The 17,906-nt window shown below is 38.4% G+C and overlaps 1 long non-coding RNA gene across 1 annotated transcript; it reads right to left on the bottom strand.

The window, feature by feature from the left end:
* Positions 1 to 3,224: 3,224 nt before the first annotated feature.
* LOC111427572 (uncharacterized) lies at positions 3,225 to 5,460 on the bottom strand. Its single transcript, XR_002707956.2, has 2 exons — positions 4,610 to 5,460; positions 3,225 to 3,962 (listed from the first exon to the last, which is right to left on the bottom strand). It is a non-coding gene; the product is annotated as an uncharacterized lncRNA (long non-coding RNA).
* Between the last annotated feature and the right edge of the window lie 12,446 nt (positions 5,461 to 17,906).

Below are 17,906 nucleotides of genomic sequence, written 5' to 3'. Positions count from 1 at the left end.
GATGTGTCTTTAAACCGTTGGTTTAACGATAAGAAGTGATTGGGAGTATGAAGAAGTCGTAAATGTTTCATTAAAATGTCTTCGTCGGGATGTGAACATATTTTTAAATGTTACAGCATCCTCGAGGACCATAATGCTGAAAGGTAATCCGTGTACTTATTCAATTGACCTTCAATCACAAGTTAAAAATAAGCCTATAAAAGGGATATTTATAAGAAGGGTAGAGTAATTATGTGTTGGTTTTAACTGCTGTTAATGAGATTTTCATCTATTTCCATCGTAAACTCTATTAATCGGTAGAATTGCATTATTTATATCTTTAGCCTTTTTTCACATCATCGTTAAACCTTGACCTATAGCGGCGTTGTTTTGATTAAAAAGCACATGTATTTGAAATTAGGCGTATAAATAGTTTTTTATTCCGCTGGCTTTATGTCTTTCTACGGTGGTCAACTCGGAACAAGGACATCATTGTGAGTTGCATGGGCAACATACACGTCCAGGCTCACGTGACTCCAACCTTTTCTTCTTACCTTAATGATTATTCAAATTTTTCCCTTGATCTGTTGCAATTGTTGTATTTAATTATTACTTGTTGACTCGTGTTGACTTATAAATTCTGAAGAGTTTTGCGCGTTAGAAATCGTAAAGAAAGATATTGCTAAAACCGGGTAGGAAATCAAGCAAACAGACAGTTTGCTCTTTCGACGCCTATCTGCCGCAATCTAGCGCCTCTTTTGTCTATGTTTAATGGCAGCCCGAGGAAGGCAACCGGTTTTCGGTATCAAAACTGTCATCGTGTGTGACATGAGCGGAGGTCTAGCATGACTTCGATATTTAAAGGGAACTCGCGTTTCTTATAGCGCTCGGTAATGAATTCTTAAATATTTGTTCAAAAAATAAAAACTACTGATCTCTAAATAGATATTACATCTAAACAACCATTATAATATATGCCTGTAGAGCACACGCTATCTTGACCTTGCGTGTCACGGTCATTACCGAAATTTGTGGTGTGTTTGTGTGCATAATTATTCACACACCTGTTTGGTGGGTCGAGTTTTTTTGACTGCCTCTTGAATGAATCCGATATGAGATTTAATAGTTCTGGTGACAAAAATGTCGAAACATAAAAGAGGAAGTTAAAATTTTAGAAATATTTTCAAACAATTATTTTAAATAATCCAAAAATTATTTCACCTACTTTTACCATCAGAATCAGGAGAGTTTTAGTAGTCGCAGAGTCTACCTCAAAGAGTGGTAGACAAAGACGACGGCCAGTGGACGAGAAAAAAGCTCTTCGTCGACATCGAGAATTATATGGGGCTGATGTGACAGACCAAGCGGGCAACCCCTTTGTTCTCGGCTCCTCTGCGTACTCCAAATCTGGTATGTGTATCAAATTTGGAATGAATCCAAATTAGTAAATGCGGTTTTCAAGAGACAGGCGGTCCGCCGTTGCTCGCGGCCTGCTCAGTGTTTATATCAATCGTCAAATATGGTCCGGCATGCGACCGAACGCATACGTGTACGCGTACGTGTGTTCGGACACACGTGCAACCGAGCAGATGGGCCCGGAGATAGCTGGACCCACCCCTGACCTTGAGAGATTCGCTGAAATATAGAAAACCACTTTTACTTGAGATTTTTGGATATATCTCAGTTCGGTTTTCTATTTCATTTTTGGAACAACTTTCAATAATTCTCATTCGGATAAGATATGAATCCTAAGAAATACATAAAAATATAGATCGATGTATCTATAAAAGGTTTCAACTACTGGTTTCCATTTGGGGATGGATGAAGCAAACAAAACGAATAAAAAGTCTACTATTGGTGATGGTAGACGGCGTGTCTCTGGATAAAAGATATGGTCTGTCAAGATCTAAAATTACTTATTCAAAGAGTTTTGAACTTTGAATACTTACTTTTCATGAGAAAAATTCTTTCGAATGGAAACATATTTTATATCAGAAGCAGCTATTTAGGTATTTTTGAATTAAATGATCAAAATTGATCTATGGATAAAACCAATTACGATTTTAAGGTTGACATTTTTCATCAATTTCCTTGTTGCAGAACATTTTATAATTTTTTGTCAGAATGCTGGTAAAGGATGCTTTGATCAATAACGAGAAGTCTCACCTGAGGAGTTGTCGAGATACGGCACAGAATTTGGTCCTTGAGCCACTTAATTTATAAAGGAGAGTTTTATGGGCAATATGAGAAAGCAGCAATCGAATCGATTTACCTAAACACCCAGCATTCAATAATAAAGTCTACCATAGAAGAAGATAAACAACCATTCTTTGAACCAGGATAGCTCAAACACAGAGCGTGCCGGAAGAAAATGAGAATGAGTTCATAATTTGGACTCTTTTCCAAAGAGCTAGGAGATTATGAGGAATAATTTTGACTGATTTACAGATTGTTTCAAAAAATGTTCAGAATATGTCTAATTATTTCTGGCATGTGTTTGGATTATTTAGAATTATTCAGGGATATCTTAGGATATATTTGATATATGTTATTACAAAATTTCTTGCGAATAAAACTGATTTTTCAGTATCAAAGAAATTAGGGGTAATTCGAAGTAATTAGTATTCTTATAACATAAAATGTGTCAGTTAAAAATAGTTGTAAAAGACTGGTATAGAGAATAGAAAATATTGTTAAATCTTTGAAAGACTTGAGATGTCGAGAGAATTTTTATGATAGTATCGTCCCAACATTCGTCCCACGAGTAGGGTCATAAAGAGGAGGTCGCTTATGCAACCGGAGGCCGCGGTAGCGCCATCGCCATCTACACGGTCGAGCTCGTCTTCATCGCATTTACATAGATTCGCTGGCGTCTGGGGCCGCCTCGATGCAAGTGAGAGCGGCGATCGAAGAAAAAACGAGGAAATTATTTACCGGAAAACGGTTGCCGGTCGGGCGATTGAACCCGGTTTGTTTATTGTCCATAGTTAGCTTACGTAATTATATCTCTCCTTTGGTGCGAGATCGAGCCGAGCTCGAATCTGCACAGATCTCCGGCAGGTCCATTGTTTGATGCTATGGCCAAATAGAGAAAATCGGCGTCGACGGATGCATACCACTTGTACAAGAGATTGAACACTGATTGGTGCATCGAATAACTACGGATAACTTTATTATTCCATCAAAACAAAAATCTCTATATACGCTTTTATATTTATATTTTGGGTGGAAATAAATAGACAAAATAAATTAAAAAATATATTCCTGCTCTTTACATCTTAATTTTACAAAAGAAAACATAGGCCAGTAGCAAAACTGTACAAAAAGGATAGAAGAATGAGTTCTAACACAGACAACTCCCTGGATAAAAGGGGGGAATTTACAACACGAGGGGGGCTCGGGCGTTAGCAATTAATAATAGTATATACAGCGGTTACGGATAAATAATTTTACACTTGGACATGGAAAAATGGGATTGTTGGCGGGAAAACCTAAATAATAAGAATATTAACCAAATTGTTATCCTTTTTTCTTTCTTCGCGGGTACACGATAGGAGGGGGCGTGTAAGCGCACGCGAGATAACCGGAGGAACTTAGTCTAAGCGATAAGTTAATCGTTATAACAATCATTATTACAATCAAATACAATAATAAAAAAATAATCAAAATAATAATAATAGCAATAAAAATAATTGTAAAAGTATTAAAAAAATAATCAACAAATCAGTCTTGGTATTTGCTTTCCACCGCTTTTGATATATTTATTTACTTTTTTCTTTCTGTTGCGCAAGATACGACGTTATCGATTTTTCCTTTATTATTTATAACCGGGGAGAAACTGTTCGAAAAATGAGATGAAAAGGTGGCGGTAACTTTTTGGCAGTGTTGTTTTGATTTTTTTAATAACGTTTTGCAAACATTATTTTTCACGCTGTGTGGACTGAGGAAGAAGGGGACGATCGTCGGTTTTTGCTCGACGTTATCTGTAACAAAAAGAAAAAAATGGCATAATTAGATTAGCATTAATATGTTGTGCTTTCGCAGGTTAACATTCTAACGTGTGTGTTATTAAATAATAGCGAGACGGCAGACTGTGTGTGTGTTACATCACGGATTATTGCTACATATAAACACCCGATCGGCTGGATTTTACGTAACAACGCGTTTATTTTTAAACGGCGACTGTACGGAAACGCGAACGAAGAGATTTTAAGAATCTCCAATGTTTACGTGCGTGTTTGGTGTTGAAACGTTGTGTGTATGTGCTTTTGGGCGGTGAGTAGTGAGGTCATCAACCTCCCCAAAAGTCAAGAGACAGAAGAGCATAGCGAAGAAGGAATTCTTATGAATTTTATAGAGAAGAAAATAACGCGATAGGTTTTATATTGTTACAAGAATTAATATTGGTTAAAAAAGCGAATTAAATGTAGGGTGGAAATTTGACGTTTGATTTTAATTTGATGGAAAGTGTAATCTTTTAATATTAAGTTGCTAAAAGTGTGCTTTACTCTTCTAACCGGCGAACGGGGGCGTTTTAAAACATGTGTAGGTTACCACCAAGTGAGGTCAACAACCGAGTAGTCAACGCGGAAGTCTGAAGAAGGAAGAGTTCTCTCATTTCTTCACTTACCTACTTGGCAGTTTTCTTCTAGTGCGACTCGAAGTGTCTTTCCTAGGTGCCATCGGCGGGATCCCGTGGGACATAGGGAGTGAGCCCTCAGTATTGCCCTGTTGGATCTAGGACTTTCCCGTGATCCATCATCCCCACTTCAATATTGCCCAGTTGGGTCCAAGACTTTCTTACCACCGTCCATTATCCCAGAATTATTCCGAAATAAAAAACCGCCAAACTTCCGCCAAAATCAATATAATCCTGTTGGATCTAACGTCTTCCCACCGCCTGCAGTGACAACCACCATAATACTATGCTTGTCCCTCGAAAAATCTTAATATTGTCCCGTCGGGTCTAGGATCTTCTTTCCACCGTCCATTTTTTTCGATTCAATCTTTGCAACAAAATATTCGAAACAACACACGAGGTTCTGAAGGACGTAGCGTGATGACGTTCGCGACACACTAAGACCAAAGCACTTGGCAGAGTGATGGTAAAGCGAACCGACCGCGAGTCTTAAATGGAACTGAACGCGATGGTGGGGATTCTACGTCACCAAACCCTGACCCACTCACAACTGATGCTCGAACCCTCTTCTGCAGGACGAAGGACTCTTTTTTCGAGCCTGGTTGGTCCGTCAGGACAATGGGTACCTGTGTCGAGCGCCCGATTTGCTCCCAAATTTGCAGGTATCTCGTGGCACGCAGCTGGTTGGCAGCCAAGAATCTTCTTTTTTCAGTGAATAAGGTGGGGGTGTGAAACAGTTCTTCAGATACTCAGTTACACAACTTTTTCGACATCGAATGCTTCAGATAGAGATTTTTAATCTTCCTGGACGATTTGAAGAAATTCTTAGATAATTCAAAATTAAATTACTAAACCCAAATTTTATGTCAAAAAGTTTTTTTACAAAAAATTGCATCATTTATAAAATAATAAAAGGAATTTTACCGTTTAAATCTAATTTGATATTCATGTAGATAAAATTTAAATGCTACGTAATGTAGGCATTTTTAATCATTTTAAAGATGATTCGTTGATCTGATTTACGTATTAACCCAACCGGGATTTCTTTTTACCTACATTTCATTCTAAGAATTCGATTTTCCATGGAAATTTAATTTTTACTTGACGTGAATCACTCAACATGGAAAGATGGTATAATGGGTTTTTTATTTATTAATGTTATACATATTTTTAAGTAAGTTATCTTTTTATTTTTAACTTTTATGTTTCAAACAAGTCAATTTGTTTACTTTATTAATAACAATTTTAATTTAATAACCTTATTGTGAATTAACGATATCGTTATTTATGCGCAACGATTATGTTAATAGTTTAAATTTCAAAATAAAGTAATAGTTTGGAAATGTGTTAGAAAGTTGGGAACACCGTTAGTAATAAATTTTGTAAGTATTGGATGATTGGTCATTAATTTGTTGTAATAATAAAATTTATTGATAAATTTGAAATGATATTAGATAAAAAAAAGATTTTAAATCGCAAAGGTTTCATAGTCAACTCTTGCGCCATACTGCGGAGCGTTGTATCCTGCCATACGGCCAGTTCTTTGACCTCACGAAATTTTGTTCCTGCTATCCATATGCATGGTCGCGAGCACGATATCCAAAACGTTCTGTAAACCAACCTGTAATTTAATGTTTACTTACTCGGCTTTAAAAAATTGCATCTACCTCTAAACGAGCGGGCAAACAAAGCATTAGGCTTTTAACCGATTTGAACAAACTTGAACGAAACGCGTCTTCTGGACGTCTTAATTTCGACATTCTCCTGGAATTTATTTACTTAAACAATTTGGTCCCAAACAAACCCGAAATTAGTGAAGCTTCCATAAACGTTATTTAATTGAATTATAGTTCGTAAATAAGTCCGTTGACGTTTAGCAAAAGCGACGACGTCCCACTGCCCACGAACATCGGATTCCGTATACGTTTCCACACACTACTCTATGGCCTAAGTTCAAAGAACTACATTGTTGTTGGCTGCTGCGAAAGCCAAGTATAACTTCCTACTTTAGATACACACATAGAGCCGTAGAGATACAAATGGTTTTCAGGTCGACGTGTACAAGCGTGATTCTTGATGCAAATTCATCTTAATTTAAACAACTAACTCACTTAACATTTTCTTTTAAAATCAAATAAATTTGCAAATAGATATTTTTAAATAAAAACCATGCTTAGAGCGAAATGCAAAGATTGTCCTTGTCAGCTGATAATCATAGCGATTAAAATTTTTTGCAGCGATTTATAATAGATTCGAACCGATCCGACGTGGTTTCTGCAAGCGATTAGCGACATGTTGCTTTTAAAAAAAATGCTGACTTTCACCTCGACTTTCACGTGTAGGCTTCCTCGAAAGTTGCCATACCCCAAGGCGATATCATCGCAATTTCCTTCCACTGCCCGAAGAGAAAACATTCTTAGGTCAACTGCAGTAAAAGATGTAAAGACATTTACCAAGTTATGGTACGGAATTCGCCGTGCAAATAACGCCACAGACAACTTTATTGTATCGGACAAAAAGTAATTCGCACATTATCCACGGCTTTGAGTCATGGTAATATTATTTTTCAGCAACTAAAGCGCTTCCTTAATCCGGCAACAGTAATTAAGCGACTCTATACCTGGCACTTCTCTGCAAAAATGCAAACCTATTACACGGTCTGCTGACGCTGGGCAGGGACTCTATTGCTATCTAAAAAAATACCCCTTTATTTAATTCGAGTTAGAACACCTTGTATGAAATAGGTGCATTCCGGCGTATAACTTTTTTACTATAGGAGAATAAAACCGATTTAACAATGACGATGTTTAATATAAAAAAAAAGATAATTACTAATTAATTTACTAAAGGATTTAGTAAGTAAAATCCCATTAATTAATACAAATATATGATTCGTAATCATAGGACAGCTGACCAAGTCTAATCTTGTAAAAATCGACTTGGTAGGAAAACTCTGGGTGTCTTCGGCCGCCCATCTGTTCTCCATCATTCTTGTGCAACTGACCAACAGCTTGGCCAGTGGCCGATGTTTCCGCAAATCTATTTAGCAGGAGTCCATTAGGCACGACGTCCTGTTATGCTTGCAACGGCATTCTTTGGCTTTCCTCGCATTTCCTACCTTTCGCGACGACGATTCTATACGACTACGATGACAGAAATAATTTTATTGAAATAATGCAACATTGAAAATGATAACGATCGTCATGATTTAAAAGGATGATAGTGTATAGAGAGTCCAATGGAAGTTACCCACGGACGTGACGAGGTCGTATGAAGACCAAATCCGACAGGACCAGAAAAGCTTCTTCTTGGAGCTGGTAGCAGTGGTCGGCAATAGATGCGACCGAGCGCTACCAGGTGACTTTGCACTACGCATTTCTCGTTTCTGAGCCTTTGTGACTAGTGGCTCGGTCTCTTGCGGGCCTCTGCGACCATCTGAGGTCATCGTCCCCGGTTAGTCACCCTTTACCCTACTGAACCAACGGCGGCCAATCGCACACTGACCGCACTTCTAGGTCGTGTTCAATCGTGAACGATCCGGGACGCCACGCAGCATCACCAGCTCGCAGATCTCTTGTTGGCGTTCGACGGCGCCTCTTCCTTGTATTCCCTTCGCCGTCCCTCGCACTCTTTCAACCTCCATCCACCGTTTGACCTATATACTTCTTCAACGACGTTCACCCAGGAAGAGATCGGAGCGGATCGAGTGGTCTTTTCTCTTCTCTCGGTCCGTTCTTCTTCCCAAGGCAAGGAACTCGCTCGACCAAAGAGCCTCGAGGTTCCCGCGTACGTGTTTCGGGTGTTCTTCGTGTCATCGAACTCTTCGCCGATCAGCTGAATATTCAGAGGTTGTTGACACATGATCGAACTGGGTCTTCAATGCCCAGAGCCCATACTCTGGCGGCCTATGTGTGTGCGTGTATCGACGGTCTCACGCACACCAACTCGAGTCCATCAATCTTCATCGCTTCGATGTGGCAACCAGAAGACATTGTCTTCGACCAGAGGGAATCGAACTTTCCTTCAGACCAGGAAATGTCTTCGTGCTAGGATTTGGTGATTTATGATGTGATAAAAAATAATTATAAATATTTTTGAGTCATTCATTTTAAATTCAGTTTCTTTTAATAAAGTTGATGAATGGCTACTCGAGCCGCTACATGCTTTACTTCAATCCAACAATCGATAATCATCTCTTATAAGAGTACGGCGCCCACAGATGATGTAATGTCATAACACAACAAACCATTGTGAACTCTTAACAGCTGATACAAATATCGTTGTTGAAAGTCGCGATGTCGGTGAACTCGAACCTGAGTTCGGATTTGTTCTTTTTTTTACTTCATTCCTTCTTCTTACATTCCAATATATATGAGTTTGTAGTGTAAACCTCTTCGAAATAATGAATGTAGTCGTGAATGTTCGTTCTCGTACACGTATTTATCACGCTATTGTTCTCGTATCTTATCGTTCATTCCGATTTCAATTTCTGTTTCAATTTAAACTTCGTTTAACATTCCAATTTCTTCTGCGTTTGTTTTCACTGGCGATGAGCGCAAGTTCAAGTTTAAAGGTGTTCGGGTGGCCCCCTTGGCTCTTATCCAGGTGCTGTAAGAACATTTTACGGCCAGTCTCGTAACGGCCTCGTCTCTAGTTTTATTATTGCGTCTAGTGCACGCTGGGAGAGACCTGACTAGACCAAGAAAAACACCACGAAAGAAACCAGGGTCGACTGGTCTAGAGAGACGGAGCCCCCAACGCCGAAAAGAAAGCTGTCGTCTGCCACGAGCGCAAGATGCGGCGTCGTGTCTTAGGTTCTAAGTGCTCGTGCCGGACCTCGACGAGAGAAAGTAGTGAAAGAAAGCCTGACGAAAGAAAAATTTGTTTGTGCAGGTCCGGTGCATTCTTATTGAAATCGAATCTTAAACACCGAGAAATGCTGTTATCCCATTACAACTATTATCCTAAAACATTTTTACTAATTAATTAATAAGAATATTATTGAAATGTTTTAATATTTGTTATGTTTAAATTTAAGTAGAAAGATCCTGTTTTTGAGTTATTTAAGCACTAGAGAATTATTAATAAGAATTCTAAAATCAATCCGCCCGTCAACGTTTGTTATCACGTCGTACAAGACATTCCAGCCGTATTAAGAGCCGGACGATTCTTCCTGCCTCTTTTTTGTCCCTCGCACTCCACCTAGAAAAAGGTGGGGCCGCTTGTCCTCCTCGTCCTGCCAGGAGGCAGAGAAGGACGGAGTGGCCACGCACTCGAAGGCTCGAAGCGAGACCATGGATGACTCCGAAAACTGAGTCCGAATTCTTGGGCCACCAGAGGTTACTAGCCTCAGCAGTAGAGCGCGCGTCTATTTCCATCGCTCGTCCTGCCTCCAAATTCGCGTCGGCGACTCCTCTTCACCTCCTGCTTCTCTTCGCCGATTGCGTCCCCAAAAAGGTTCCCACGAGGACCTCCTCTTCTCCTTCTTCTTCGCGCGGTCCATCGACAGAAGAAGAAGAGTACCGAAGAAGAACTTAGCTCGGCGTGAAGAAGAGAGTCCCCTGAAACTGGAATTGCAGATCATTGACCTCGCAAAGTTAGTAGGTCAGGGCTCTGGTAGGACGTAGACCCCTGCGATGCCGCGGTCGTTTACTCATTTCAGCGGACAGACGGTCGCCGCGCCATCTGCTGGATCACTCCCCGCCGACGATGATCCTTCAAAATATTTTTCGGAATTCCCTGAAAACAATCATACCTCCCCAAAAGACAAAAAAGTAAATTCAAATTAATCGAAATTTAATCGATAATTATAAATATTATATAAAGCGATTCAATAACCGGGATTCATCCATCGTGTAACTTCTATAATCATCAGAATTGAAACTCGTTGTGGGAATAATGCAGGCGGAAACGGTCAGGAAAATTGAAAGCAACTAATGGCGCCTTATGAACTCTTCGGCTAATATTGGAGATTGTTGTGTAATTGTCTTTGAAATTACTTTGGTTTCACCTGGAGGAATGAAGGAAGGAGGAAGTTGCGCAAAATAAAGTCGATATAAAGAAATACCTCGCTTTGTCTTTAGTGTTCGTCATTGATTCTAGAATACGCGTTTTATATATTTGATAATTAAATTAAACAAATTTATATAGCTATTAAATAATATTAGGTATTAATTAACAAAACCAACAGAACCATTAGGAAGATTACACAAACAAAAAAAAATACTTGTTAAAATAAATTTCTATTGATTAAATTTTCTTCGTTTTTCTCTTTGTCAGTTATATTCAATGAATTAAAAAAAATCAATTTAGCAATCTAAACCCTCTGTATAGGATAAAAACGCACATCCCCGTATAAAGTGGCCATAAAAAAGTTCAAGATAAAAAACGTGGATATAAAAAACTTGGGTATAAAAAATTGCTCAGCCGATGTGGCAGATGCAGAAGTGTCGTGTTACCTTCTAAAACCAACCTACCCCAACTGCTACCGCAGCTTTGGACCCTCACAAACCTCTCAAGATGCTAAAAAAATAGCACGTGTATTTTTTCAATCGCTCATAGAACGCCCCCGCCCCCCATCAATTTTTAGATGCCGATGGCAAAACTGAAAGCGGAAGAACCTCTCAGACATATGGCACGTGCTGTTCCCATCTAGTTTTTTATATACACATACAGGCGTCATGTGGCTTGGATAGGGATTTTTTAGAGGTGATAATTCAAGTTTAGTTTGGCGGAAGAGGAGTTTTAACGATTCAGGTGGCACTAAAAAATTGTGGGTGCTGATTTTTTTTCCATAAAATTCGCTTTTATACCTTGAAATTAAACTCATTAAACGCAACTTATTCGCTACCGCATACTAGTTTTAAAGTTCTCCCGTGTAAGTCAATATTTTTCTGCCATAATAGGCTTTTTGTGTTAATTAACACAGATCAATTAATTGGGCTTGAAGAATCTAAACCAATGTCGCTGTTATTACTCAACTTATTTTTGCATTGCTCTGAACGATTGTGCAACATGGAAAACGAGTTATGTAACGAAAATATGTACATATTTATTAACGATCTTAGATAAGCAGTTAATTATTAATATAACCGCTGAAAAACTTCAACCTTTTTTAAACAAAGGAATATCTCTTCAGAATTTATGAAAACTAGGTTAAACAAACTCGGCGTGATAATTTACAACCGAAAACTATAACTGTTTTCACTCCTTTGTATCGCGAAAACTTTCAACATTCTAATGAAAAAATCTAGCAAAATATTTGAGGTCAAACAAATATTTAACAAGTTTAGTTCCTTGTTACCAAGAAAAACTTATTGGCGATCTATGTAATTTTTAAGGCTAATTTCACAGGATCAAAACATTATAACCCGACTTAGTAGGTAGTAAGCTTTGGAGGTTTCAGGAAAGGATTCTTACTCATAATACGATTTAATCTTCTTACGGTGTACTTCTTTGAAATGTTATCTCTTGCGAGGATGGCATTTAGTAGTAACTTCACAAAGAACCACTAAGTACCTTAATTGTATTCATACTGTTGCCTTTATGTTTACGACACCAAACAATTTGTGAGTGTACTTGTCTGAACATGAAGAAATAAAGGTGCGAAGCGTAATAAAAACGTGGACAAAATTTTTTTAAAACTTTTAACGTAAAGATTAAGAATGCATTTTTTAAAACTTTGATTAGGATGAAGATTGTAATCGAATTGTTTAAAATAGACAAGGAGGTGAAAATAGGCAAACACAGCATCTATAAATAGTACCCAACCCATATAAATAACAATAAAATCCGCGAAAGAACTTTCTCCGGGCCCTGCGAGTGCATCAGCTGTGAAGCAATCGTCCTGCTCCTTCGTCTTCCGCGATCGCGGCCTCAACCTGCTGACGTCACAGGTGAATGACTCCATTACGTCACAGCTTGGTCGGTTCAATGGCAAATCTCGACCCAGATCTTGGCGGCGAGACCGAGGCCGACGTCTCTTCTCTTTCGCACGTCGACGGCGGCTCTCCTCTTCCTCTTCTCTTTTTCTTCCTATGTACTTCCTCGCCCTGGTCGTTATCTTATTGGTCCGGCGTTTAGGAATTGCCGCCTGAAGAAGTCGTCAAAGGGAGAATCCGGACGTTTCTCCCGCTGATTCCGACTTGTGACTGTGGAGGCAATCGCCTAAGGCGAGAGAGACGGAAGAGAGCAATCCTGCGGGCGAGATTTGTACGTCTTTTGGTATTGTGCGAGGATTCTATGGGAGCAGGAAGCGCTCTGTTGGCGAAGATCTAATCTAGGAATGCGCTTATTAAGATGCTGCGGTTATTCCGCGATTCCGAGATTGTCGGTTGTATCCAGAGAGTTGCCTTCACTGAAAGGAAATCTGTTATGTTACGTTATTAGTCGCTACAACTTCTAACGATCTCTACCAATCATATAAATCGCTTTGACCGAACACCTTTTATTGCCATTAAAAGAAGATGAGCTTTGCTTATAAACTCGTAAAATCTTATTGAACAAACCCGACTGTAATTGGGTCTATTGTAGAGCAGAAAACAATTTTTAGTATGGGAATCACCGGGTAGGTCAGACATTAAGGAGCGGTGGTTGATTTTAAATTAAAGTCTATTTAGAAACAATCACGTTGATGATGACCACATCTTCAACTTAAATGTTCACCAATATACTTTATATTAGTTCTTTGCCTACAAATTGAATTTAATTTATTTTTGACTTCGTTTTGGCTTCCTTTTTCTAAATTATCTAAGTAGATGGCCTGGATTCACTAATTCCATCAAAATGTGATGATAATCCACGAATTTTAGGAGGTAGAGCAGTATTTTAGCCAAGACCTGATAACAGGATGAGGAAGATAGTAAATTTACTGTATTGGCTGACAAGTATATGACAAGTACAACTACATCAGGAAGTCGTAGATTTTAGGATAAGTATCCGAATCATCCTTAGAAGTAGCTAGACTCTGGAGAGCATCTGGTAAATCGCTGGTTGTGGAAGAAACGAAAATCCATAATTTGGAATTAAATTAGTCTAAATAACTTGAATTTCTTTATGACATCTCTATTTTTGCTAATAAAACAATTTAAGTGAAATCTGGTTTGCTTTTATTCAAGTAAACACCCCTTCAAGAACCTTTTATTTCTTTCCCCGAAATACAATTGAAAAATTTGACAAAACGTTTTAAAAATTCTACTTACTTTGTAAATTCAATAGATTTCAACTGCAAAAAGGTTTCCGTGCCTATTTCAGTAGCGTTTTACAACCACCAATAAACTCTTTAAAAAAACTTTTGCAAACCCTATAAAAACGCTAGAATACGTTATTTATTGACGGATCATTAAGGGTTTACAAAACGTACATTTTTTCGTAGCAGTTCTTAAAGTAAAAGTCAACGTAACGTGCCAAGGTTCAACGTCCTATTTCGTTCGAAGCGATTGTTTTTGAGATGCCAACAGAAAAAGGAGAAGTCGGTGAGCTTATTAAAAGAGTTCCTTCTTGAGTTGAGATACCATTATTCTTCTTCTTTCAATCATGCATGTACTACCTATTATGTTGATGGGCATCGAAAAAAACAAAAGGATTATACAAATGGGTTTCGATTTAATTCGGAGCTACTTTCATGGTCTGATGGAATTAATGCCCCGTTTGGGTTAGTTCGACATTAAAAATGAAATACAAATTTTCTAAACCAAGTGTATTTTTTATCGTTTTAACACAGCTGTAACAGTTTATTGACCTATGGTACAATGATTTCGGTTAGGTCGGGTCGAACACCGTTCTATTTATAAAGAGTGATCTATTCCAATATCTGTTTTGGGTGCTACACGGTTCGTCGAGGATTGTGCTTCGCGAATTTACAATCGCGCTACTTAATGAGATAATGAATTTTTCATGATCGGAAAATGAAATCTCTTCTGCGCCTTCTATTTTCCGTTCTTTCTATTTTTTATTTTCAAGGATTAATTGACATTCTATGGGCGTGTGCGTCCACGCACTTGGGCCAATACTAAAGCCACGACTACGAGCTATTGAAAATGCGTGATAGCTCGCAAATATGCGTCAGTAACACCTCTTCAATTGGCAGCCGTACGTGGAAGCTTCGTATGCTAAGTTGGTATCGGTTTCATGACCAAGTTCACGAGTTCAATGTCATCGGGTCGAATGTTGTGCAATATTACTACTGCAAACTTTACCTTCCAGTATGCATGGTTATGTAATATCTTTGAAGTTGTAAAGAAAGAAACGTTTATATCAATGAATTATTTGTATTCTAAATTAATTTAAGATATAACGTGGTCGTACATGTGATTAAAAAATTAATCTTTAGTTAAAACGTGCGACCTGTTTCATTATTATTAAATCATACAGTACCTCCTTCTGGTATAGAATAATAAACAATGCTTTTTTTGCTTTCTCGATTTGCGTTGTCTCCGTTAATCACGTGTTTAGTCCGGATATTTTTGCAGACGCAATGCACTCACATGAACGTTAAGAATCTTATAACCTCGAGATACCGAGCGTTTTATTTCATGTCCGGAGATCTGTGGTGATCTGTTTTAACGCTTAGCTAATAGCCCGGTTAGCATTTCCTTGTCCCGGTGCATAAGCAATAAATTATTGCTGATAATTGGCTCGAATAAGTAATCGAGAATGATTCAGCAAAATATATAAGTAAGGACGTTTGGTATTTGTTTCTATATATTTCAATCTAAACGATTTTGGAAATTTTCTGGAACCAATGTTAAACTAATCTATTGTGCAACGAGCGGTTCAGTTTACGCAAATTTACCGAATTTTATGGTGCAGGAATTTTTACGCTTATTTATAACAGTAGATTTAAGCCAGTTAATTTACAGGTAAAACGACCTCTTTTCATTTTTCTTAACCAATTATGGTATTTTCAAAGTTTATTTTAAAAGCTCCGTAATTATATCCAATTCTTGTCTCGACATGTGTTATTCGAGCGTTGCGTCATTCCTCGACAATAGAAAAATAATTGAAGTGTGCCCGGTTTATCTTCGATCTCAAAGGCTTTAGGGCCAGATTGCAATAACCCTTTGAAATCGATCTAAGGGGCATTTCCGCAAACCTGACCTTACAGCAGACGCGCGGCAGATGTTTTAATAGCCCAGACAACTATTAAAAAGGCGGAAGGGTTTTACACCCCTTCCCTTTCTTCAAAGCAGGTAGCGAAAAACTTAAAAAAATCGCCGTGAACCATCATTAAGTGAAAAGGGTGGTTGGATTTTTTGCTACTCGTAAGGGTGGTGCATCTGTATTTTTTATACTCATCGCCAAAAGATTGTCTTGGTCATTATAAACTACTTAAGAAATGATATATAACCACCATTGCTGCGTTATTTACTCGTGAAGAAATAACGATCCAGGTGCGCAAACGGGGATTTTAAATTCTTCGCTTGAAATCTTTTAAAAACCTGCATTATAAAGGATTTAATTGGGCTGACAAGGGTGTAAACGCGCTGACCACGAAAGGTGTGCGCATCTTCGGAAGTCGTAGTTGACCACACCTGAAAAACTGACGATTGTGTGTGTCCGATGCGAAAAGCTCGCCGTTTAATCGCGTATGCCTCCATGGCAGTGTTAACAAAACCTTTTGGGATTTGCTGTCGGTCTTTGAAAAGCACTCAACCGATTGTGGGTTTGAACTCAATGGGGTGTTAACATAATAGACGCGTGGCATCTTTTCGTGAAGGATTAGCAAAATTTTTGAGTTTGTTAAAATATATTTTTCTTTAAAGAGTTATTTATAAACATGTTTGTTTGTATAATGAATGTGAAAAAGGTGTTTTATGTAATATGTTTTGTATTTATTTCGTCGTTGTAATAAAAGTGAGCACGAGACGAGTATGGAAGAGATATTACGTAATTTTCTCGTTGAAAGAGGAGGTCCTTCTTCGCGGCGACGTTTATTATTAGCAATGTCACCTGAGGCGGCGCAGTCATCATAGTACCTAGTGACTTAGTGGGCATACTAACTAAGCAGTACACGTTCGCAATCTCTCCTATGGGCGCGTATCGTCTTTCCCGGTAGCCGCAGAGATTCCTGGCTAAAAACCAAAAGTAAATCGCTGACCAGAATGTACACTTGGCAGCGGGCATTACGTAGGCATGCGACCACTCGGCCACTGCTGTCATACTAACACTGTAAGGAGCCAGCGGTGGCATACACATGTGCGTATTTAAATGTATGTTATACGGTCTCGGCTCTCGCTGGCCGCAGCTACGTGACTGCCTATAAACAATAAGTATTGCATACGATTGACCCGGGGAATGGCTTTGTGCCACTTCGCAAGTTTAGACTTTAGATGCACGCCGGGCAGGATATCGACGTAATGGCGCTGCCGTAATCGCTTCCTGAGAACCTCCGCTTGTTTGTTTTGATCAGATGCAGCAATGCGATTCTTATCAGATCGATACAAACCAGTCTTTCAATCAACGTTTTCGAGAACAAAAATTTACAAAAAAAAATTTCGAAACTTGACGTGGTGAAGGATTTATCACGGGATGTCATAAAACAACATCCATAAATTTGTGGCTAGCCAAACAGCTACCACCCTTGGTTTTAGTGGCACAATGGAAACCGGCTCAATTATGTCGAATTGAGGTGTGAAAAAAACGATTGGCAGTTACTTCGCGGAAGAAACGGTAAATCAACCTCGGATGGTCTCATCAGGACAAAGAACTTTTTGGGGTGAAAAACTAAAAAAAAGCAAATTGAGCGAAATGACCTAACGGTCACACACAACGGTCCGAGGTCGAGCAAAACAAACAAAGTCGAAGATTGGACTTCTTCCATTTTTTTTTATTTCGGGACAGCACACACCCGTGGTACAGTTATTTCGGTCGAAAAGACGTGGGTGACTCCAGATGAATCGCAAAAAGGCTTCCTTGTTTATAATCTTTTCAATATCATCTCTTGACTTTTTTAAGTATGTTTTAAAAATTCATATTATTTCTTTACAACATTTTTTAACTAATAAATTTATCACATCTTGATTTTACAACTTTTAATTGACAGCAATTTTTTACATAAAATACTTCTTGAAATTCCAAAATGTACTCAAAATTCTAATATAACCAGTGTCGCAAATGTTGCAGGGTGCAGAATGATGTGCTTTTTTTCCAATAAATCCTTCACACCTTGAAAATTTACAAATTTTAATTAAACGCAATTTTTACGTAGAATTTTTCGACGAATTTGAATATGTACTCAAAATTAATATAATAAATATAACTTCGCCATTTATGGTTTTAAAGAAAAATG

This window comes from Onthophagus taurus, chromosome 2 (genome assembly GCF_036711975.1).
Source record: "Onthophagus taurus isolate NC chromosome 2, IU_Otau_3.0, whole genome shotgun sequence".
Classification (NCBI taxonomy): Eukaryota; Metazoa; Arthropoda; class Insecta; order Coleoptera; family Scarabaeidae; genus Onthophagus; species Onthophagus taurus.
The sequence above is the reverse complement of the archived record's forward strand: the minus strand, read 5'-3'. Positions and strand labels throughout refer to the sequence as shown.